This window comes from Gastrolobium bilobum, unplaced genomic scaffold (genome assembly GCF_033153095.1).
Source record: "Gastrolobium bilobum isolate Gb01-03AN ecotype WA unplaced genomic scaffold, APGP_CSIRO_Gbil_v1 utg2187, whole genome shotgun sequence".
Classification (NCBI taxonomy): domain Eukaryota; kingdom Viridiplantae; phylum Streptophyta; class Magnoliopsida; order Fabales; family Fabaceae; genus Gastrolobium; species Gastrolobium bilobum.
Window position 1 is genome coordinate 202,293 of NW_026896557.1, and position 23,661 is coordinate 225,953.

Consider the following 23,661-nt stretch of genomic DNA (forward strand, 5'->3'; position numbering starts at 1 on the left):
TTTTCACTAAAGCTCTTAGAGGTCATCGGGTTGAATACATTTGTAACAAGCTTGGTGCTCATAATATATACGCACCAGCTTGAGGGGGAGTGTTAGAATATTAGATATGATATGATTAGATTTGATTAGATATGATTGGATTCTGTCTTATCCGTAAATAGTCTGACTGTATTCTGACTGTATTAGGATTAGGTTTGGATTAGGTTTGGGCCTTACACTTAAGCCTATTAGGGTCTCTATATATTGTAACTCCTTGACACAGATCAATACACAACGTATTCTTTTACATTTAACTTATATATATATATAGTAAAATTATTTCTGCAGCCGCTTTACGTACAACAAGGACAGATGTATGGTTATGATTCCCCACATTTAATGCTTTCATCCTTTGCATGGTTATGATTCCCCGCATTTAATACTTTCAAATATATATATATATATGGAAAATATTTGATTGCTGCACGTACAACAGCTGCAGAAATGTAAATCCTTATATATATATATTTATATATATATTTATTTATATATTTAATTCATTATATTTAATCTCAATACTTCAACTTTACCAATAAATTTGGTAAAGAATATGAAAACGTGTTGGCGGACGGGGTGTGTGTATTTGTGACATATATATTAGATGAAGAGTTTGCAAATATTTGAGTTATTATGTTTAATATTATAACAAACACTTAGCCACGCAAAGACAGATTTGTTAGACATTAAATATAAGGTGGAAAAATGTGTTCGCAGGCAGGGTGGGCTGGCCCTCCGGGCCGAGACCATTTTACCACATCTAACTGTCAATATTTTAAATTAGCATGTAATAGATTTTTATGTTTAAAAATAATAAGTTATGCTTGATTTATATTCTAAAGTCACGAATAATTTAAAAAATTAAATATAATTGTAGTGTAATTTTACTTTGGTTTTAAGTATGCATATTCAATTCTTTGGTTTTACTTTCTATGCTAGTATTACTCCACAATTCGGTATCACGACAAATTTTTTTGATTGTAAGTGTTTCAAAAGCACCGGTTAAAAAAAAAAAAAAACTCCTTATGTTTGTTTTGGATAAAAATTAAAATAATCATTAAATATTTTTAATTTTCAAAAAAATGAATATTTCCTTACTGTATTTTAGTCACTGATATTCTTTTATTATACTTAATTAAAATATTAAAGAAGTAAAAAATAATAAGTTATGTGTGATTTATATTTAAAAGTCATATATAATTTTTAAAATATATATATATAATTATAATTTTAAAACAAAATATATATATTTTTTGCCTTTTACTTTTCCCCCCAATTATTTGGACATTCATAAATCATATTATAAATTGTTAAATGTATATATATATATATGTGTGTGTGTGTGTGTGTGTAACGTAAGATTTTGTTAGTAGTACTTCCTAAATTATTTCCTTTATACCTGTCGTTGCTGTACGTAAAGCGGATACATAAATGATTTTACTAATATATATATGGGAAAAAAGTTTCCGATGTTACTTTAGATAACTTTATCTAATGTTCATCGAAACGACGTCATTTTGGGGTTGAAAAATTAAAAAATTAGAGTGATAAAGAATATTATAACCCTGAAATAAATTAAAATTACAAATATACTATGATTTCCGTCCTAAAACGACGTCGTTTTGATGAACATTAGATAAAGTTATCTAAAGTAACATCAGAAAAAACAAACCCTATATATATATATATATATATATATATATATATATATATATATATACTTTTTTTTCCCTACAAAAACATTAAATGGTGAGTTCTTTTCCCATTTATCAAGTTAAAGATTCCAATTTAAAAAGTTTGTTTTTTAAATATTAAGTATTTTCCCACCCAATAGACATAATAACAAATATTATTAATCGGCTTAACAATTTTCCATACTGAAAGTAGTGGGAAACATGCATAGAAGTAGGGGTGTTCGCGGTCTGGATTGGATCGGTTTTGGAAGCAAAAATCATCTGATCCAATCCTTTCGGTTTGATCATATAATCATCTATTCGGTTTGGATTTTTTTCAAATCTGATCCGATCCAATCCAATTTTTTCGGTTTGAATTGGATCGGTTTTCGGTTTTTTGAAAATCCCAAAATTTATTTCTTGATTATTGTGCAAATTACATCTTTGTATATATTGGCTTTGTAATTTTATTTTATTTTTAAATACAAAAGCATTAGTAAACTATAATATAATTCTTTTTTGGGCAATGAGATATGAAGGTTTACAAAGATAAAATTTTATTGATGAGATGTGACTAGATTTTTTCTTGGGTTTAGTTGATGGATTAATGGGTCTTGGGTTTAGAAATTTTTGGGCTATGATTAGGGAAAAAACCAAGTAGGTAGAGGGGAATTAATATATTGGATCGGTTTGGATTGTATTGGTTTTCATCAACCCATTCAAAAACCGATCTAATCCAATTAAAATTTGCGGTTTTTTTTCGATTTTCGGTTTATTCGGTTATCGGTTTTTCGGTTCGGTTACTGCGGTTTGAATCGATTTGGATCGGTTGATGAACACCCCTACATAGAAGCTTGTGTATATTCTCCAAGTAATAGACTCTAGTTATTCATTCATTCACGATATAGAAAATTGCGTTAATTGCACTATTACATCAAAAGAATGAAAGTTTAATTTTTTTCGTATATATTAAATCAAAATTTACCTTTTTATAGTGATTAAATTTTTATAATTTGTTTTTTACAGAATGATTTATTTTTTTTAGTTTTTATTTAATTTTAAATTTATTATTTAAGTTATTTTGTATTAATTTTATATATTTTTAAAAAATTAATTTTTTTATCTTTTAATTAATAATATTTATATTTTTTTATATTGAATATACATATATATTTAAAACGTGCTGCAACATATATATTCTTAATTTTCTCTTTCGTGCTGCAATAATGTTGTATTAAGATTTTAAAAAAATGCCCAAAATTTTGTTTAGAGAAGATTTCTATTTTTGTGTTACTTTTTTAATTTATTTTCTTTTAAAATATAAATATGACATTTCTTATTTTTTATTTAAATTTCAAATTTAAATTAGTTTTAATCGACTATACATATGTTTTTATAATTTAATTTTTTTCATTTAATCTATAATCTATAATATTAAATTTATATTTATTATATATAACTTTTTTTCTCACTACAGAAACATTGAATACTGAACTGTTTAGCCACCTATCAAGTTTAAAATTCAAATATAAAAAGATTAAATTTTAAATATTAATTTTTTTTCACCCAATAGGTATAATAATAAATATTATTAAGCGTGCCCTAGCCATGCAAAAATCTGTCGTTCGCAGCCTTGCATCAGAGGAGGAAGTGGATAATTTGAGAAGAAGTACAAAAAAATATAAGGGAGGGGATGATGTTTTCTCAAACGAGCACTCGTTAGTTCAGAGAGACGAAACCTGGATGGATGATCAAGCTAGTTTCAAGGAGATCCTGATGGGGAATAATGGTGAATGTATGTCTGAAGAAGAACCTAATCTTGAAGATGATGATGACTGAAGGCGATCCAGAGGGGAAAAAAGAAGAGCAACATAATATGGATGAACAAACTTTAAGTTATCAAATGATTTTTTAAGAAAAAGGCATGGAAAAAAAGCTTTTGGGTAATTGTTAAACTTTTGGGTAAAAAGCTTTCGGTTAATTTCATGAAAAAAAGGCTTGAGAACATGTGGGCTCGAGAAGGAAAAATATTTGTGACAAATGTTGAAAATGATTATTTCTTCGTAAGGTTTGAGAAAAAGAATGATATGCAATTCGCTTTATTAGCTGGTCCAAGGATAATTTTCGATCATTATTTAGCCATCCGCAGGTGGGAACCAGATTTTCATGCACTTGAGGCTTTCATTGGACAAATTACTACTTGGGTAAGATTACCTGGGTTTCCAATAGAATACGTCAACACACCGTTAATGAAGAGCATTGGCAACTGGATAGGGTCATTCATCAAGTTGGACGCTGCTACAACGAATCTAGCAAGGGGTAAGTTTGTAAGGATCTGTGTTGAGTTAGATCTCAGTCAACCTTTGAAGTCTGAATGTTATATAGAAGGGAAATACAAACAGGTTGAGTACGAAGGGTTACATCTAGTATGCTTTGGGTGTGGTATGTATGGCTACAACTCTGACGCATGCCTAAGTGCAACAAAACTAGATCAAAGCGTGTGTATAATTGGGTGAATGAGAATAGGGAAATAGAAGCTTGTTCATCCAGTTTTGGCCATTGGATGGTTGTTTCGAGAACTAAAAAAAGGGGAAAACCAGATTGGTAGAGGGGGTGCAATTCCAAGTAAGGAGGATAAACAGGATCAAAAGAAGATATCTGAGATTAAGATACTGAGTCATACAAAGCAAGATGATTTTAATGAGGATAACTCTATCTATAAGGGGATGGAGGAGGAAACTTTGAAGCAAGATGAGAAAGTTCAGATCACCAAATATGATAGAGTTATAGAAACTACTAGCAAAGATAAAGTGCAACTGGTTGAAACAGAAAATGCTTATAAGCTGGTATAGGAGGGTGCAAAGAATACTGAGGAGAAGCAGGAGAAAGTGATGAAAGACAACATAACAAGAACAAGCAGTTTGCAGAAGGAGGGTAAACAGAAAATGGGTGATAAAATTCCTAAAGAAAGTATTACTAGAGTTAATGAAAGGATTACCAATAGAGATATTCAGTTTGGTTCACATGTTGCTGGTATCCATAGCGATAAAGTATAGTTACAAGATGCCATGGTGATTGAAAAAGCTCCAAAGCCTCCTGATCCATCGTCTATTCAACCTATGGAATATCATGCTTCTGGTGAAATGATGCAATATAAAGATCAGATAACAAATGAGGAACAGACGGATTTGATGCAGGTGCAATTCCAACCTGCAAAATTATCAAATGGTATTTAATGTCTTTGCTCATTAATTTGGAACTCTAGAGGAGCAGCCAAAGCGAAGCCTGGTCGTTCTCTTAGGCTTTGTTTGGGAGTTTGGAGGGGAAGGAAAGGAAGGGGATCCAAGGGGGAGGGAGAGGAAGGAAGGGAAGGAAATTGCAGGTTATTCCCTTCCCTTGTTTAGGAGTTAAAAAAATGGTAAGGGAGAAAAATAGAGGGCTAATGAGATAATTTTACCATTTCTAATAAAATTAAATTAAATTTAAAATTTCTAATAAAATTATTTTAGTACTTTTCACAATACTAAAAAAGATCATATTTTCGATGAAATTTCTACTTTGCAAACGACAAAAATTTCATCACAAAATTATTTTTTTGTCAGAATACTTTTCGTCCAAAAGTGATGGAATTTTTCTGCGATGAAAATTTTTACAAAAATAAATTTTCTATCAAAATTTTTGACGAAATTTAATTTCCGACAAAAGTTTTAACGAAGACGATTTCCTTCATCAAATATTTTAAAACAAAAAAAAATTCTGTCAAAATTTTTTACAGAATATTTTCCTTTAAAAATTTTGATGGAAATGTGTTCTGACAAATATTTCGACGGAAATTGTTTTGTCAAAAATTTTGAGGAAAATGTTTCATTCGAAGCTTTCGATGAAATTTAGATTCTGTAGAGAATTTTGACTGAATATTTTTTTCGTCAAAATTTGTTATCGAAATATTTTTCGTCAAAAATTTTTACAAAAATATTTTTTGTCAAAATTTTTTGACAAAAATGTGTTTCGTTGAAAATTTTGATGAAATTTTTTTTATCAAAAAACTCGACGGAAATATTTTTCATCGAAAATTTTCAATGAAAATGTGTTTCGTTAAAAAAAATTAATGGAAATTTTTTTCGTTACAAAGTTTAACGAAAATTTTTCCGTGAAAACTTTCGACAAAATTTAAATTCTATAAAGAATTGTGATGAAATTTTTTTCGTCAAAAAATTATGATGGGAATGTGTTTCGTTGAAAGTTTTGATAGAAATATTTTTCGTCAAAAAATTCGATGAATATGTTTTTTTTGTGAAATATTTTGATGAAATTTTGATTCCGTAAAGAATTTTGACAAAAAAAATGTTCCGTCAAATTTTTTTACAGAAATATTTTAGTCACAAAATTTGATGGAAACATTTTTCATAAAAAAATTTGACGTAATTGTTTTACGTCGAAACTTTTCGATGGAAATGTTTTTCGTCAAAATTTTGGATGTAAATATTTTCGTTGAAAGTTTCGACGAAATTTAGATTCTATCAATAATTTTGACTAAATTTTTTTTTTCTGTAAAAAATTTATGTCAGTGATTATGACAAAATTTAGTTCCGTCTCTAATTTTGTCTTTAGATTTGATGGAAATTTTTTGACTATATGATTTTCATTAAAAATTTCATAACTATTTTTTACGAAATATTTTTCGTCGATAAATTTTGTCGGTATTTGAGACTTTTCTAATAATTTCATATTTAAAAATGATTCTCATTTATATAGTTTTCACATTTTAATGCTAAGGGTACATAAGTAATTTTTAGTATTTCCTCCCCTTAAACCCCTCAAATTGAGGGAACTTTAATTTTAAGAAGAAGGAGGATTTTGGAGGGTTTAGCAAAAATTTCCAATTTTTTCCTCTCCTTTTTTTTAAACTCACAATCGAGGGAAGAATTTACTAAAACCCTCCTTTTCATTTCCTCCACCTTCTAAAACCAACTCCTAAACAAAGCCTTAAGCTCTTAGCGGACAAACATGAAACTTGTATTGTTACTTTACTAGAAACAAGCACGCCTGGTGTTGATAGTAACAAGATTATGAAGAAACTATATTTTGATGAGGTCATTGTGGAAGAAGCTAATGGGTTGCTGGAGGTATATGGGTTTTGTGGAATTTAAAAAAAGCCAAAGTGCAGTCCATCTGTCAAGCCAGCCAATTCATTCACATGAACATCGAAGTGGAAGGTTACAAAAAAGTCATATGTACTGCTGTATATGCAAGCCCGCAAGAAGGAAATAGACATGAAATATGGGAAAATGTGTCCCATCTTAGCCAATCCATAAATGAGCCATGGATCATGGCCGGTGACTTTAGTGACATCAGATGTAGCAGTGAGAATAAGGGTGGCTCTAACCCAGATTTAGCGAAATGTAGGAGATTACAATCTTTCTTAGATAACTGTCGGGAGCCATTGGATACAAGTGGATCAATGATCAAGATCTACAAAGCACGGACTCGTGTCTTTTGAGGAAAAATGCGTGTCCGACACGTGTCGGACACGGACACGTTAGGACACGCGTCCGACACGTGGTCAACTTTTTGGGACACGTTAACTTTAGGGACACGCATGTTTGACCGTATCTGACACGTAGTCAACATATTTGGACACGTTTTGGGACACGTTTTGCATTTTTTTTGTAAAAAATAAATAAAATTACAATTAAAAAAATAAAAAATATTTAATAAAAATCAAAAATGAACCCTATCCTCTGATAATCATCTCGCGCTGGAGAGTGAGTGGAGGCTGCTGGTCGCCTGGTCCTTCTCTTCTTTCGTCGTCGGTTGTCGTTGGTCGTCGTCTCCGGTCGTTGCTTGTCGGTCGTCGTCTCCATCCAGTCGTTGGTCGTCGTCTCCGGTAAGTCTCCATTTCTAGGATGTGAAATTGGTTTATGAGTTGTTGCTTTCAAATGTTTTGTACCTTTTCTTTTTTCTTTTTGGTAAATGTTGTTTAGTGTTAATCTATCGCATAACACACAACAAATTCGTGTGGAGAATGGAACTAGTTGTTCTGTAATTATTAATCTGATGTTATATTTTGGGACAAGAAATATGTACTCGAAGCATAGAAAATATTTTGGGACAAATTCGTCGTCTCCATGTACTCGAAGCAATATGTACTCTATTATTGCTGCTACTGTAAGCTGTTACTGCATTCGGTCAAATTCTTATGCATCATATCTGAAAGGATTTAAGCATTATTGTGTTGTGTGAGTCTCTCTCTCCTCTATATCATCCTTATCCCTGAGATTTTGTATTGATTGCTTTGGTGGGTCTATTTATTTTTCTCTGCAACAAAATGGGTTATTTCTCTATTGGGTTCTGATTTGTTCTGTTGTTCTCTTCTCACCGCCAAGCTTACTCTTCCTTTTCCAACACGGTTTATATATATATTTTATATATCTCTCTTCTTCTTTTTTTCTTTTTTAAATTTTCTATATCATCTTGGGATTTGTCTTGAAGCTCTCAATTTTTCTTGTGTTCACACGTGTATTTTGCTTCTGTGAAGCTTTTCCATATTGCTCTCAATTTTGAAGTTGCTTAATCTTTTTAACTGTTGTTCTTTGTGGCCTAATAGAATCACCCCTTGATGCTTTTCTATTTTTTGCCCAATAGAAATGGCATTGGAGTGGAGTTTTCACTCTCCAAATGGTTTTTTCATGATGCTATTGTTTTGTCTTGGCATCATCCTTGTAAGTTCGATTAATGAAGAGGGTTCAAGTCTTTTGAAGTTCAAAAGTTCCCTTCTTGACCCAAAAAACAATCTTCAAAACTGGAACTCTTCTGATTTGACTCCTTGCAATTGGACTGGTGTGTATTGCACTGGTTTAATGGGGCAGGGCATTTTGTGTTGCAGTTGTTTTGCAATTTGCATACTAATTTATGTGCGGATTGAACAAATTCTTACATGTGTTTGTGGTTCAAATAGGGGACGGTTACACCTACCCAAAACATTCAATTGTTTTGCCTTGTTGCATCTGTTATATCTGTTTTATATACTAAATCAATCTCACTAATTTTATTTTTGTTTAACACATTTATAGAATTACAAGATGGATCATTCGAGTTCTGCCTCTGCCTGTCTTCACTTTCACTTGATGAGCCAGAGATAGAGGCCATGATTATTCAAGATGGAGATGAAAATAATTTAACTGTGTGTAATCATAAGTAAAATAATTTTTCTACACTCTAGACTCTTGGGATGTTCTATTTTTTTTTTAATATTTATGTTATGAAATTTAAATATTTGATTGGTTATATGACTTGTTATGGAATCTTATATGTATTAAATATAAATTATATTATATATTAAATATTTTATTTAATATCAAAACGTGTCCCAACGTGTCGGAATTTAGCATTTTTTAGAATTAACGTGTCGGCGTGTCGTGTCGTGTCGTGTCCCGTGTCCGTGTCCGTGCATCATAGATCAAGATTGAGTGTAAGACTTCTAACTCTTACACCGTTGTAAGAATATCCTGCCCCTATATATATATATGTGTGTGTGTGTGTGTGTGTGTGTGTGTGTGTGTGTGTGTGTGTGTGTGTGTGTGTGTGTGTGTGGTAAGATCATCTTACAGTGTAAGATTTTTAATCTTACACCCCCTCTGAACCGTCCAATGTACTTTAATCCAACAACCACGAATTAAATGTACTTTAGTGAGCACGTGACATCCTTTTTTATCCTAAATTCTTTCTCGCTGCACTATCCCCAGAACACATTCTCCCGCAACACACCCACCACCGCATCTCTTCCCCCTCCTCTCTGTCAGAATCTGCATCGGCCTCTTCCACCTAAATGACTAGCTCATTAAAGGGGTTCACCAAACACCTTAATTTCATCTCTTTCCACAAACACCCTGCTTCCTATGGTTTCATAGCTTCACCTTCATTCACTTGTTTGCCACGTCCTACTACATATCCTAGGTTGTGTTTCTCTCACTTTTGGCCATACTCATGTGAGTTTCTCTTCTTCTTCTTCTTCTTCTCTCACTAGCTCATTTTTTTATTGCTGACAATGAAAGTATGGTTTTGTTGACTGAACATAAATAAATTTTTTTTTTGGGGTTTTGTCATAGGGTCAGTGGTTTTTATTTCAATTGGGTTATTGACTTATTGGGGTGATGAAAAATTCTATCTTGAGGTTGATTTTGATAGAATATATTATTGGGGTGTCTCACTACCGTATGCACAAGTAATGGGTATTGATTTCTCTTACTGACGGATGAAAAATTGTATCTTTATGTTGAGTTTGGTTGGAATGTATTATGGGGGTAAAGTAATTTTATCTGAAACTGTTCTTTGCGCCACTCTGTTCCCCTGCAACTATTAGCTGACGTCACGCATTAGCACAATTTGGAAATTGTTTTTTTTTTAATAATTAAGGATAGAGATTATTATAATGTTTCATATTTTAGTGATAAACAGTTTGTTTGATTATATATCTCTGAATTGCTGATCAAGTTGTAATTTTGCTATCATGCAAACCTGAGTTTTCTGGACTAACTATTTGTACCTGTAATAATTTCTTTCTAAATGTTGTATTTGTCTCAATCACCGTGATCTTGGTACTGAGAAATATCAGTTTATTGAGCAATTACATAAGAAAAATACCAAATAGATATTGTGGTTGTTCAGTTTACATAATGTAGACATTGTTTAAAATATAATTAATCCATTTACGAGGTTGATTGACTGTTTCTTCCTTTTATACAGCATCTCGATCTGCTACATTTATGGAGGTGTTCAAAGCAATTGCTCAACAAGAACTTGCAGATCATGGCAGTACTGCTATTAGAGCTGATCAGAAGAGTTACAGTTACAAGCAACTCATCTCATCTGCACAGGCTTATGATGTCAATCCTTAACATATATGATATACATGTTCACGGCCTTTTCAATGGTTTACTGGCCCCTCTCATGGTACCACGGTTTGTGCATTTAAAATTCATATGCATACTATTTGCTATCAACATTAGTTGTTGTGATTATCAAATCATACAAAATACTGTTGTTTATAAAATTTTAATCATAGTGCAATTTAACCCTTGTTGAGATAATGGAAAAATTTGTGCAACTTGTTACAGGGAATATGCAGGAAGCTTGTAGGTACATTTTCTGCAACTGATTTAAGGGGATGCTACTTAGCCACATCGAAATTATGATTGGGAATAAGTGCAGTGGAATTCATTGAAGAAATTGCAACGAGTCCTTTGTATACAACATTCGACAAACAAAATATAGGTAATTGACAAAATTTTATTATCAAATCTGGTCAATGTTTATATTAGTTGTTACTTTAAGTTGTTGCTGTTATGATAGGATGTTATTTTGTAATATCCACATTCCTTTGTACGGTGACAAAGGATGAATAACAAAACCATTTATAATATCTCTAAAAGGGAACTTGTGACTTGCTATGTTGAATCACCTTTATATGAGGTAATTGACAAGGCAAAAAACTAGTAAGATAAAAATAATATATTAAGGAGATCAAGATCAATCTAAAATGAATATTCTAAGAATATGTACAGGCAGAGCGTGATGACTCACTTTGCACTTACAAAACTGTGACACCATATTGTTGCAAACATAGAAATCACTAAAATAAGCTCCTCGAGGGAAGAATAAGATATCCTCCTCCGCATATTACAAATAATGGACAAAAGAAGACATTCTTGATGTAAACATCCTCACAGCTGTTGAATGAAATTGGTTATCATAAAAATTGCATGAAATGGTGTTTACACTTTATACATAAATTAGAAAACATAAATTGGTTATCATACAAATTGCATAAAATGGTTGTTCACACTTCACACTTTATACATAATTTAGAAAACATAAAATCGAAAATGAATCAACTCCTTGTACTAACAACCTTGAAACTAGATGGGAGAGCCCCATTCCTAAAACAAAATCCATATATAGTGTCCTTCTTGCAGCAACAATCACCTTGTTATAGTCTTTCTCAGCCAAGAAACTAGCTAGAATAGTCTGTGAGCCATAAAATATTCGTATTAGTCTAGTATAGCAGCAATCTACCTGAACTGCAGTTACACAGAATGACCCTTCCCCTATATATATATATATATATATATATATATATATATATATATATATATAATATGACTCTACAGCTGCGGTAGAGTCATTATCTACAGACTACCACCCATTACATAAAAAAAATGAGGTGCTAATTTATCTCTGCAGAGTCATTATCTACATACTACCACCAATTACATAAAAAAAAATGAGGTGGTAATTTATCTCTGCATTGGCTGTAGAATCATAAAGCCACAGATATATATATATATATATATATATATATATATATATATATATATATATATGTGTGTGTGTGTGTGTATGTATATATATAGGATTTATCGTTTCTCAAGTCATTTGAGACGACTTTATTTTTGGCCACTAAATCATAACCGTACAAAGATGGATCAATGGTAATAAAGGAAGAGAAAAAAACGGAATCATAACCATTCGAAGGTGAATCAATTAATATAACAAAATAAATAAATAAAACGGCATAATTTTGGGATAACCGGAGATAAATATATCTCAAAATGACTTGAGAAATATTTTTCTCATATATATATACATACATATATATATATAGAGACACACACACACACATATATATATATATATATATATTAACCAATATCAATTATATTATATAAGCATTTTTAAATATAAATATATAAATTTAAAAAATGAATATTAAAAAACATTAAAATGATTCATTTATGCATAATATGTCAAATAATATTTAAAAATATATAACTTATACACATTTAATTTAAAAAATTAATAAGATTAAATTAAAAATATGATATGTATAATTATTTTAGAGTTCAATTTTTCTGCAGCTGTGGCAGAAAGATTTTTCTACCACAAACACATGTTCACCAGTGTTGGTGGATCCTCTTTTTGTTTAAAAAAAAATTGGATCTGCCAATGGATTCTGGTAAAAATATGTCTATAGCAGACAAAGTATTTATGCTGCAAAGACAGAAATATTTTTTCCATTATTTTATGAGAAGTGAAATTAAAAAATAAAACATCTTTTTAACGTATACGAGTGAATAATTAAAATTTTAATCTCGAAATATATATATTGCCACATCATCTTAAATAACGATATAAGGAACTGGAAGTGACCTTTTATATTTGGGAAAGTGTGTATCATTTTAAAGGACACAAAGTTGTGTCATTTTAAGTGAGAGAAAGAGATAAATCATGGGGGAGGGAGTGGGGAATTTTTTTTTAAAAATGTGGATTCAACCTCTTTGTGAGAGTGAAAGGATGTAAGGTGTGTCATTTAAAATGACACACCTTTTTCCATTTATATTTTCTAGAAACTTGTGTAATAAAGAACAAAAATACAATAATCAGTAGCATTCTTAAGGCATAACCTAAATGCCACACATCCCAAAAGTATTTTTCTAAACACTAAGCGAACAATAAAAAATTTCAAAGCACCATGCATTTTCAAACCTACTATAATAGGTGGCGAGTTTGGTTTGCTTATATAACACCTCACAATTTTAAATCAAGTAATTAAAATATTAAGTGAGCAATCAAGTGATGGATTAGTGAAAATCCTAAAGATTAGGCCAAAATACAAAGAAAGGGCAAAATGGTAATTAGCCAACACACAACCCTAGGAGGATAAAAATTGAATAGAAGGTCTCAGATGATAAAAATAACCCTGGAAACAGATTCAGAACGAAAAATTGAGTTGACAGGCAAGTTTCAAAAAAATCAGTGAATAGTATTTTTCGCAGGTAAAAATACCACGTTTCGATTGCACCGTAAAACGTGCCATCTGAATTTTGAGCTCTAGGTTTCAAATATGTGTTAAAAATGGTCTATTGAGTTAGGAAATATGATTGTCGATAAAATTTGATGAAAGTAAGTCATTTTGGGGAAGCGTGCCAACGGCGCGCGCAATAGCTTAAAACAGTGTTTTCTCCGAACGAAAGGAGGACTCTGAATTCATCTGATCAAGGGTAATTAAAGGAGAATAGTAAATGTTAAAAATTAGAGTTTCTAAATAAGTCTTGAATTTACGAACGTTTAGTGAAAGTTTAGACGCGTTTTAAATCGCGTGAGGTGGCGTGGGACCCACCCCACTTGAAAGTCACTTAAACATCTCATCATTCCACTATTCATCATCACCCTCCCTTCCTTTTCTCTCCCCAAACCCGAGCTCCTTCCCCCTCCCCCTTCCTCATTGTGCAAATTCTTCTTTGGACCATAACTTGGCCATTTCTCCACCAAATCACTAGATTCTTGTGTTGAAATTTGTTGGGGAGAACCTTCTAAACCCATTGGTACCCTTCTTGAGCCTTGAAATTGAGTGTGTGAGGAGATCCTTCCCTCTTTCAGCCGCGAGTTCAAGGAGGAGTTGTGTGTTCATGGAGCTTTGGAATGCTCCAATGGTGGAGTATGTGTAGGAGGAGTCCATTGCCTAGCATTTGTGTAAGTTCCACACCTTTTGATTGGTTGATTCATGAGATTGGATTATTGAACCCTAAACTTTGATTTGATGAATTTTGATGTTACAGAGCTCAATTTGAAAATGTGTATTAGATGATAATGTGTTAGAATGATGTATTAGAGCTAGAAATGCGATGAAATTTATTGGTGAAAATTGATGAATTTAACTTAGAAAAATTTGGTCATCATGACTTTGGACTTGTGAATTTTGGTGTTGAGACCTATTTTGATGAATTGTGGTATGATAATATGGTGATATAATAGGTTGTGTGAAGGTTGGAGTGATTAAAATTGAATGGAAATTCCTTGGAATGTCATAGGGCAAAACTAGAACCTTTGAGGAGAAATGAGTAAATTGATGTTGAAAAATGATTTGAATTATGTGTTGTGTGTTTATATGATGACTAGATGGGTTGTGTGGTGGTTGGCAAGTGTTAGAATAAATGAAAAAATAATAAGTGGTTTAGTTGGCATAAAGAACCTAGAGTGAAATATTTCGCAATACAATGCGTAAATGTCGTAAAATGGCGAAACGACAGTTGAAATGGCCTTATGGCAACCCAAGGATGGGTACTAAAATGAGAAAGAAAATTTAGAAAAATAAATCCCCAAATAACACATAGATGGCCGAACCTTCAAGGAGGAAGGGGGGATTTTTGCGATTTTCGCGTTCTGATGTAATTCGACGCGAAAATGGCGAAACGGCACTTGAACGAACATATTGGCAACATATTGATGCGTAATAAAATGAGAAAGAAAATTGAGAAAAATAAAATTGAAAATAAGCCTAGGATGGCCGAACCTACTAAGTGTGGGTGAGGTGATTTTGAGATTTTTGGCATTTTGACGTTATTTGACGCGTACTGATGGTTGTACATCATTGTATAGGTTGCCGTACGTCGACCTGAATCCCGAATCTTGAATCAGTGAGCTGCCCTTGGTCCGGGACCAAGAGGATTGAGGTAAGTAATTGGTTCAATGCATGTATAATTGCAAATTAGCTTGTATTGGTGGAACTATAAGTGATTGAGAATATCCTCTGTGTAGGCATTCTGCTGTGTACCGAGTTGAGGGATAAGCTGCTGCGGAGCTTGTGAAAACAATATTTAAGGTAACCTCTTGGTACTGGGGCTTGTTCCCCTTTTCTGTTTCACCTTGCCAGTTGACGGCAACGGTAGGAAGTGTGTACGAGTAGAGTAGAAAAGCATTGGCATGCATGCATATATCACAGTGGGTACTTATGTACCGAGTCTCTGGCCAGTAGACTAGTTTAGCCTGCGGGCAGTGCGGACTTCCACTGGATAGGTCTCCGAGAGGGAGTTCTAGTTGACCGAGGGTCATAGTGTGTGACCCGGATAGGAGCACACTAGGAATGTCTCAGGTGTTACGGATGGAATGGGTACCTTGGTGGTAGTGATTTGATCACACCTTGGGTGGACCCATAGGCTTGATGGAATGGGTACCTTGGTGGTAGTGATTTGATCACACCTTGGGTGGACCCATAGGCTTATATATGCCCAGGGCGTGCGTGGTATTGGTAGCTACCATCCCGCATCGTCGTATTTTGTATTCCGATATCCCCCAGTTTCTCTAAATCCCTTGCTATATCCCGTTTTCAAAGTGGTTGTTTTATTCTATTGATATGCATCGAAGTGAACCATTGGGTGGAGTTTTCTCCAGAACCTCTTGGTTACTGAGATATATTCGTATATCTCACCCCGTCTCGGGGCATTTATTTCAGGAGGTAGCAGTGGAGCCGGAGCAGCGGGCAAGAGGCCCGCAGAGTGAGCAGTGGAGTGCTTCACATTTTGCATTTTGTTGGCTGTGTGGCCTAGGCTAGACTTAGGGCATGAACATCTCATATGTATGTGGTATGAGATTCATTAGCATATTTGTTCATGCCATTTTGCCTAAGTCTAGTAGTTATGTATTTGGTTATGTTGTCATTTGTATTTAAGTTGTAATATTGGAAGAATGTAAGTTAAAGTTTAAGTTTCAAGTTGTAAGTTGTAAAGCAAATATTGTAATTGTACTTGATGCATGACATGGTATGATGGAAGGGCTTTAGGCCTATTTTAGGTTATGAGTAATTGTATGATGAATATGCATGAAATTGGATTGAGTGATTGAAACTATATATGGATTTAAAGTAAGCTATCGTTGTAATAAATATAAACTGGATTGAGTTGTAAGTGCCCCAAGACGTTGTTGGTCCTTGTGTGTGCCACCAATTGGATTATTACTGTATTATCATGTGTCTATTAGGTACATTTGAGGCTTAAATGATCTTTTACAAATTTGGGATTATTGGAAAAACAAAGGAAACTCTGGCGAATTTTCTGTAGAATTGGCAGATTTTAGGCGAACTTCGGGAGAGCATATCTCCCTCCATAGAGGTCCAATAGGGACGGGCCATACGCCATTTTGAAGGTTGAGATGTCCTCTACCTTGTGTCAACATTTGGGAAAAATCTGGGTTGTTCTTCGACCTGAAAAAAATGGAGGAACGCAGACTGCTCATGTGCCTACTACACTTGAGGCGGTTCTGGACCTGATTTTGGAAATTAATTCCCGCTTTGTTTCTCAGTCAAATTAAGCGTGTGATATATCAAAATGAATTTTGAGATGTCTAGTTTGTAGGATAAAAATTTGAGAGAAAATGGATGAGTGGATTGAGTGCAGTAATTCGAGTAATGTGAGTGGTTTGGAGCTGTTTTGTAGTTAGTTGGCTGTTTTGCTTGTCCAACTTCAAACGATGATAACCGGAGCAAATGAGCTCCGATTAAAGCTTGTGATAGCTTATTAGAAAGGGAATTTAGTAAGACAAAAACATAATCTGAAAAGAAGATCTGGTTGTGAGCGACGTGTTCGCATAAAATTTATGAGTGAAGCATGTTCAAAGAGGTAAAAACGTAAAATTGAGTAGTGGGCTAAGTGGGTTTATGGGAACCCCTTAGTAACTTGTAATAAGTAAAGTGAATTGTCAAAAGTAGTTAAATAAATATTCCGCAAAATTTTACAGTTACGGTCACAGCTTTTAATTATTACGCCTTTTATTGTTTTAAATACTCGCGTAATAATCAGAAAAAGTTTACTCGCATTTTTATAAATGAATCGTTGTGATTGTAACTGCGCTTAATATCATATTAATGTTAACAATACCGGTACATAACGGGCTGTTACATTTTATGGTATCAGAGCAGTTTTGTAAGAGAACTCTGATAATGCATTACTGTATCTTGTGTTGCATAGCTATCTGTGAACTATTTATGATTAATGTATATGTGATTCCTCAGTGTGGGTCCGATCAGCTCATTCCTTTGTGTTACATGTACAGATATCATGAGCAGGGCACGGGGTCGCCGTGGAGCTAGAGGTGCAGGTCGTTCAGTAGCACCAGATCCTATTACTGCAGTCTTGAATGCACTGCAGGAAGAGACTGCTGCTAATAGAAATATGACTGAGACGCTGATGAAAAATAATCAGGATATGATGCATGCCTTCATGAATGAGATGAGGGAGGACAGGGCTCGGCATAGGAGGGATGATTCTCCTCCATATATGGCTACGGAGACTGCTACCCGTACGCCATCTGTTACTCCTCAGCAGGAGGGGAGTGGTGCTAGTCGTCAGTCTGGCGAGGCTAGTCACCACACTACTGATCCTACTTACATCCCAGAGCCTTCTGTGGATCCTTCTGTTGCTGCTCAGTCTTCTGGGGTTACTGGGCAGGTATATGTTGTTACTAATGAGCAGAGACTCATCTCTTTTAGAAAGCACAAGCCGCCATCATTTCAGGGGTCAAGGGACCCGAAGGTAGTGACTACTTGGTTGAGAGGTATGGATAAAATCTTCCAGGTTATGGAGTGTCAGGATCCCCAGAGGTTGTTGTATTCTGTTTATATGCTCGAGGGAGATGCCCACGAGTGGTGGTACACTGCATCTCAGCCTTTCATTATTCAAGGGGAAGAGATTACATGGGCTTTATTTGAGAGACTGTTTCATGAGGAATACTTTCCCAGGGATGTCCGGGAAGCTAAACAGGGTGAGTTTGAAAAGTTGGTACAGGGTACCATGACTATTGATGCCTATGTGGCAAAGTTTAATGATTTGGTGAAATTTGCCAATTATGGGGGTGTGCTGCTGACCCCTGAGTTTCTTTCTGCTAAATTTCAGAGGGGTTTGAATGGAAAAATTGCAAAGAGGATGTCTAATACTGCTGTGAGAAACTTTGCAGATCTTGTGACTCAGTGTAAACAGGTTGAAAGTGTTTATAATAGATATCCAAAATCTGGTTCTTCGAGGACATCTGCTCCTCCCGGCAATAATAACAGAGGTGGCTACCATCAAAACAATAATAGAGGTAGGGGGTTGCAGGTAAGACAGCCCCCAGGTCAGTTTAAAAGGGGTGGTGGTCAGAGAAGTGGGTATAATGAGAGAAATTCTTCTCCTCGTTGTAATAAGTGCAAGAAGTTTCATCATGGGCCTTGTAATGTGGCCCCAAATGCTTGTTTCAAATGTGGTAAGGTTGGGCATTATGCCTACAATTGTACTAATAATACTGGGCAGGCTGCGAATCTGCAGACCTTGCCATCTGCACCTACAATTGGGCGTGTTTATACTACTAATGCACAGTAGATGGCGAAGGCGCCGAATTTGGTAAAAGGTACAATTTTCATTTCTAATATTGATTTATCTGTTTTATTTGATTCTGGAGCTACGCACTCGTTCGTGGCGGAATATGTGGCTAAGGGGTTGGGATTAAAAGTATCACGGATGATTCTCCCTATGCGTATTACCACGGCTACAGGAGAGGTTAGTGATTCCTCCTTCATTTGCAAAGAGGTCGGGTTTGTATACGAAGGCAGGGGTTACACTATTGAGTTGAAGTACCATCCTGGCAAGGCCAATATGGTGGCTGATGCTTTGAGTCAGAAATCCGTGAGTCTATCCAGCTTGACGATGGGTGACTTCGACCTCATAGATAAGTTTTGGGATCTAAAGGTGACCACCTTGTTTGGGGGTTCACTTCTCGAGATGGAGACTGTGAGAGTCAGGAATGAGCTTATGGAGAAGAACCAGGACGGTGTGTCTTGGAATGCGGAAGGGCATTGTTGTGGTGTGACCTTTTGTTCTGATGCCTGAAGATGAAAATAGAACACCAGAAGTCGTCTGGTAAGCTTCAACCTCTAGAGATTCCGGAATGGGAATAGGAGAACATTTCCATGGACTTCGTTGTGGGTTTGCCGAAGACTCAGGTTGGCTGTGACTCGATATGGGTCATTGTGGACAGATTGACAAAGTCTGCCCATTTTCTTCCAGTGAAGGTGAGCTTCACTACTAAGCAGTTGGCCAGACTTTATGTTCGCGAGCTTGTGAGGCTTCACGGGGTGCCCGAGAGTATCATCAGTGATAGGGACCCGAAGTTCACATCTCGGTTCTGGGAGGCGCTGCAGGAGGCTTTTGGTACACAGTTGAGATTGAGTACCGCCTATCACCCTCAGACTGATGGACAGACTGAGCGGACTATCCAGACCTTGGAGGACATGTTGCGTGCTTGCACGTTGGAGCAGGGCTCGACATGGGATAGGTACCTTCCATTGGTGGAGTTTTCGTATAACAACAGTTTCCATGCTAGCCTGGGCATGGCACCCTACGAGGCGCTCTACGGTAGGAGGTGTCGTACACCTGCCTGCTGGTCTGAGGTCGGGGATCGTGAGTTGTTTGGCTTGGAATTTGTCCAAGATACCACCCTGCAGATCCAGATGATCAGGAAAAAGTTGAAGCAGGCGCAGAATCGTCAGAAGAGCTACTACGATGTCAAGCATCGTCCACTGGAGTTCAGTGAGGGTGAGCACGTGTTTGTGAGACTTGCACTTGTCACCGGTGTTGGACGGGCACTCGGAGTGAGGAAGCTGAGCCCACGATTTATTGGGCCATACCAGATTCTTAGTAGAGTAGGACCTGTTGCCTACCGACTTGCCTTGCCTCCGAACCTGGCTAACATCCGCGACGTGTTTCACGTGTCTCAGCTTCGGAGGTACATAGCAGATCCGTCGCATGTGGTGCAACCGGATGATGTGGAGGTTCGGGAGAACCTAAAGACTCCCGTCGGACCACTAAAGATTCTCGATCGCGGCGAGAAGCAGCTGAGGAGCAAGATCATTCCGATGGTCAAAGTGCAGTGGATCGGAATAACTCCTGAGTGTACTTGGGAGCGTGAGGACGAGCTTCTCCGGCAGTACCCCGAGTTTCGACCAGGTATGTTTCTGATTTTGAGGTCAAAATCCTAAAAATGTGGGGTAAATGTAAGAACCCGCACCGTTAATTAAGAAATTTAATTAATAAATTATGAGAAAATAGGAAATGATTCCATAATTGACCCTAATAATTATTATGAGGCTTTAATAATTATAGTAAGTGAGTAATAATGCTGAAAGTCGCTTTTCGGAAGAAAAGTGCAGATACTGGTTCTGCTAGTCGGTATAAATGCGTGCTGAAAAAGTATCCCGAAAAATTATAATAAGAGCATGATAATTACTAGAATGATATTTTGGACTTGTAAAACGAGTTTCAAGTCCAAATAATGAGAACTGGTGCTGGAAACCGGTACTGGCTTCGAAAAGCGCGTACCGGAAAGGTGCTCAGAAAATTATAAGAAAAATATGATAATTATTGGAAAAATATGTAGTTTCAGATTCCAAAGTTTGGGATTAAAATGCTAAGCGTAGCAATTAAAGTTAATATTGTGTGTTAATTGGGTAAGTGGCTATAAATACCCTTTTAAGGGCACATAACCCTAGAAAACTGTCTCTATGCGTGGGTTTCTTGTGGTGGCTGATTAGTTTTGCTCTGTGTTGGTGCTCTCTTCCCTTGTGTGAGCCTTGTGACCTTCTACCTCCATGATACCTCTTCCTAAACACTTGGTCTTGAGGGTGTGAGTCTTGTGAGCAGAAAAGAGTCATCTTTCTGAGTTTATGAGCTGTTGTTTGTGAGGTTCTTGTTCTGAGTTGGAGAGTTTGGAGAAGAGTCATCTTGCTCTTGGTGGTTTAGAGCTCCAAGTAGCTTCCTTGGTGAAGAAAAGACTCATCTTGTTGGTCCATTTTCGTGTACCTGTAGAAATAGTACTTGGAAGGGTTGTTGGTGAGCTCCTTGGGTCATTCTTGCTGAGTTTAAGCTTGTGGTATGATCTTCAACCTTGAACTTGAGTTTAAGTGTGTAAAATTGGAACCTTGATGCATGTAAAGGTTAAAAGATGATAACTTAATGTTGGGGTTGGTCAAACACACTTAGAAATGCATGTGTAGGTGTTTAAAATCGGTAAAAACCCGACCTTGGAAGGATATCTTCACGAAATGCAGTTTCTGCATTCTGTCGAGAAGTATCCGGATATGTGCCCGAGAAGTATCCGGATATGTGAGTATCCGGATATTAGATATCCAGATATGGGATTCTGGATATCCGGATATTGAATATCCGGATATGTCCAGTGAGATATCCGGATATTGCATATCCGGATATAGTCTCGAGGAATATCCGGATATTCTGGAATTTCGTAGAACAGTAGCTGTGTTGTGTGTACAGTAGGCTATTGGGGGTTTGTGGACCCTAGATTGATGAAGTTGAACTTCTGTAATTAATGAACTAAGTCAGAATCGTTGTGATTAAGGACTTATGGCTTGGTATGGAGCCTTAAGACGTAAAACGTAAGGAAAGGCGTTGTCTTTAAGTTATATGCTTGTGGTCCATTATTATTGATATAGTATTGGTCCATAACAGATTGTGAATCTGCTGTGTTTGGACTTTGAGCTGTGGACTCTTGGCTTTGGGTGTTAGCTTGCAAGGTAAGCTTTCGTGTCCTCGGTTTAGCCATGTTGTGGTTCCACCATGTCCCATGGGGGTGTGGTTGTATGCATGCTGTGTTACATGCTTTGAATATTTGAAATGCTGTTGAGCTTTATGTGTAATGGCTTTTAATATGCATGTGTTGTTCCATCTTGACGGTAAACCTGAGTATGTAGCGTCATACAAGACGGTGATCCGGGGTGGATGCAAGTAGCGTCTTGCACTAGTGTGGCTATTTGGCGTATGTAAATCCTGCATTTCTCTGGCCAGTAGAATAGAATTGACACACATGACATGATTATCTGCTGCTTTGCACTATTTTAGAACTGATGATGATAAACTGCTTTTGAACTTATATTGCACATGTAAGTGAGCTTGGGGTGGAAGATCCTTGAGGACCCCTTGTCTTACTGAGATTTCTTGTTTAGAGATCTCACCCCACGTTTGGGGAATGCTTATTTCAGGTTCAGGTAGTATGGTGACTGATGCCTCTGGCGGCAGGAGGCCAGAGCTTAGTTGATGATATTATGCTGTTTTGCTGCCATGACTGGATATGGATGTTGTTTATGTTTTCCGCTATTTATGATTATGTTGTTATTGTTGAGACTGATGTTGGGCATGTTGCCTTATTTGAGTGAGCATGGGGATTGTCCATGACACATTATGTTAGTACCTTAGATTGGAGTTGTATAAACTGTTAGACTGTCCGGTCTACGTTGTTGTAGTTCCGTGACTAGAGTCACACTTTTATTATCTATGTTATGAGGTATTTTTCAGATAGCTGTTTATTTGCAATTACATACAGGCGATGTTTTATTAATTGATTAATAAGAAAGTTGGTAATGATAATGACATCATAATTGAAAAGAAAAAGATATTTCGCATTTTTAATTAAGCGCTGCTTAATACGATAGTATGATAACATTACCGGATATATACAGGGTGTTACACCTATCACTTTACAGTCCTAACATGTGAACCTAAAAGATTTCCACTAGCAATATATATGACTATTGAAGTCTGTTCAACGAGTTGTTCGTAATTTGTACACAGATCTAACATAATCCTCCAATGATTGTGCTTGAAACAATGAAATACAAGGCTTCCGCATCGAATAACAACATATGAAACACTGAAAAAGAAAATGTGCAAATCAAGTGACTTGGTTTCAATTAAAAAAACTCACTACAAGAAAAAAACCTAAGCATTCTCATAAAATTCTCTGAAGCAGAATCATCAATAATGTATTTTATAGGCACGTTTGTAAAACTCAACAAAATAACTAGGTGTGATGAAATTAGTGTCGAATTTTTTATGTTTGGTAGCTGTTCAAATTTTGAATCTTACCAAATCAGTTTTTAAGTCAAAACTTGTTTCAAAAGAAATCCATAACAAAGTTTAGAAACTACCCCATAATTATTTAAATCAATTGTTTCCTTTTTCTCTTCCAACTTTATTTAAATTTTAAAGACTCACACGTTTTACTAAATAACATTGAATGCTAAACTAGTTCAAGACCAAATTTCATATAACATAAGAATTATTTTAAATCAATTCAA